General features: G+C 42.6%; 1 non-coding gene across 1 annotated transcript; it reads left to right on the top strand.

The window, feature by feature from the left end:
• Positions 1-2,325: 2,325 nt before the first annotated feature.
• LOC112799152 (small nucleolar RNA R71) lies at positions 2,326-2,429 on the top strand. Its single transcript, XR_003200731.1, has one exon. It is a non-coding gene; the product is annotated as a small nucleolar RNA R71 (small nucleolar RNA).
• The last annotated feature ends 370 nt before the right edge of the window (positions 2,430-2,799 follow it).

Here is a 2,799-nt window from a genome sequence, read left to right as displayed (position 1 = left end):
TTGAAAATGAGATTTGGATTAGGAGAGTGTGATTAGGAATAAAAGAAGAGGTAGGTGGGGATCCTGTGGGGGCCACAGATCCTGAGGTGAAGATCCTGTGGGGTCCACGGATTCTGAGGTGAAAAGAAATACCATTCCTTCACCATATAGGCGTGTAAATTGCCTTCATGCACCATTCTGGCGTTCAAACGCCCATTGGTGCATGTTCTGGGCGTTAAACGCCCATGTAATGCATGTTTCTGGCGTTGAACGCCAGTTTCATGCTTGTTTCTGGCGTTCAGCGCCAGATTGTCCTCTGTGTGCACATCCTGGCGTTAAATGCCAGGATGTAGCTTGTTTTGGGCGTTCAGCGCCAGAAAGATGCTCTGTTCTGGCGTTGAACGCCAGCCAGATGCATCTTACTGGCGTTGAACGCCAGTCTGCGCTACCTCCAGGGTGGAAAATTTTTTTCTTCTGTTTTTGACTCTGTTTTTAATTTCTTTGATTTTTTCGTGACTCCTCATGATCATGTACCTAATTCAACACAAAAATAACACTAAAACAAAATAAAATAAAATTAGATAAATAAAATTGGGTTGCCTCCCAACAAGCGCTTCTTTAATGTCAATAGCTTGACAGTGGCTCTCATGGAGCCACAAGGTGATCAGGTCAATGTTGTATAGTTGTCCACACCAAACTTAGAGTTTGGATATGGGATCTTAACACCAAACTTAGAGTTTGGTTGTGGCCTCACAACACCAAACTTAGAGGTTGACTGTGTGGGCTCTTCTTGACCTTGAACTGAGAGAAGCTCTTCATGCTACTCTCTTTTGTCACAGAGGGATGGCCATGTGCTTGAAACACAAGGTATTCCCCATTCAATTGAAGGACTAACTCTCCTCTGTTGACATCTATCATAGCTTCTGCTGTGGCTAGGAAAGGTCTTCCTAGGATGATGCATTCATCATCTTCCTTCCTAGTATCTAGGATTATGAAATCAGCAGGGATGTAAAGGCCTTCAACCTTCACTAGCACGTCCTCTACTGTTCCATAGGCTTGTCTCACTGACTTGTCTGCCAATTGTACTGAGAACAAGGCAGGTTGTACCTCAATGATTCCCAGCTTCTCCATTACAAAGAGTGGCATCAGATTTATCCCTGACCCAAGGTCACATAGAGCTTTTTCAAAGCTCATGGTGCCAATGGTGCAAGGTATTAAGAACTTGCCAGGATCTTGTTTCTTTTGAGGTAGAGTTTTCTGAATCCAAGTATCTAGTTCACTAATGAGCAGGGGGGTTCATTTTCCCAAGTCTCATTACCAAACAACTTGGCATTCAGCTTCATGATAGCTCCTAAGTATTGAGCAACTTGCTCTCCAGTCACATCTTCATTCTCTTCAGAGGATGAATATTCTTCAGAGCTCATGAATGGCAGAAGGAGATTTAAAGGAATCTCTATGGTCTCTAGATGAGCCTCAGATTCCTCAGGATCCTTAATAGGAAACTCCTTCTTGCTTGAAGGACGTCCCAGGAGGTCTTCCTCACTAGGATTTTCGTCCTCCTCCTCCCTAGTGCATTCGGCCATGTTGACTAAGTCAATGGCTTTGCACTCTCCTTTTGGATTCTCTTCTGTATTACTTGGGAGAATACTGGGAGGAGTTTCAATAACTTTCTTACTCTGCTGACCCACTTGTGCCTCCAAATTTCTAATGGAGGATCTGGTTTCATTCATGAAACTGAAAGTGGCCTTTGACAGATCAGAGACTATATTGGCTAAATTAGAATTATTTTGTTCAGAATTCTCTGTCTGTTGCTGAGAAGATGATGGATATGGCTTACTATTGTTCAGCCTATTGCGTCCACCATTGTTAAAGTCTTGTTGAGGCTTTTGTTGATCCTTCCAGGAGAAATTTGGATGATTTCTCCATGATGGGTTATAGGTATTTCCATATGGTTCATCCAGATAATTAACCTCTGCCATGGCAGGGTTCTCAGGATCATAAGCTTCTTCAGAAGCTGCCTCTCTAGTACTGTTGGATGCATGTTGCAATCCATTCAGATTTTGAGAGATCATGTTGACCTGTTGAGTCAACACTTTGTTCTGAGCCAATATGGCATTCAGAGCATCAATTTCAAGAACTCCTTTCTTCTGAGGTATCCCATTATTCACAGAATTCCTTTCAGAGGTGTACATGAACTGGTTGTTTGCAACCATGTCAATGAGTTCTTGAGCCTCTTCAGGCGTTTTCTTCAGGTGAATAGATCCACCTGCAGAGTGGTCCAGTGACATTTTCGAAAATTCAGAGAGACCATAATAGAATATGTCTAGTAGGGTCCATTCTGAAAACATGTCAGATGGACATTTTTTGGTCAACTGCTTGTATCTTTCCCAAGCTTCATAGAGGGATTCACCATCTTTTTGTTTGAAGGTTTGAACATCTACTCTCAGCTTGCTCAGCTTTTGAGGAGGAAAGAATTTATCCAAGAAGGCAGTGACCAGCTTATCCCAGGAGTCCAGGCTATCCTTAGGTTGTGAATCCAACCATATTCTAGCTCTGTCTCTTACAGCAAAAGGGAAAAGCATGAGTCTGTAGACTTCAGGATCAACTCCATTCGTCTTTACAGTCTCACAGATCTGCAAGAACTCAGTTAAAAACTGATAAGGATCTTCAGATGGAAGTCCATAAAACTTGCAGTTTTGTTGCATTAATGCAACTAGTTGAGGCTTAAGCTCAAAGTTATTGGCTCCAATGGCAGGAATGGAGATGCTTCTTCCATCAAACTTGGATGTTGGCTTTGTGAAGTCACCAAGCATTCTCCTT

Source organism: Arachis hypogaea, chromosome 4, assembly GCF_003086295.3.
Source record: "Arachis hypogaea cultivar Tifrunner chromosome 4, arahy.Tifrunner.gnm2.J5K5, whole genome shotgun sequence".
Classification (NCBI taxonomy): domain Eukaryota; kingdom Viridiplantae; phylum Streptophyta; class Magnoliopsida; order Fabales; family Fabaceae; genus Arachis; species Arachis hypogaea.
This window is presented reverse-complemented; position numbering and strand designations above follow the sequence as displayed.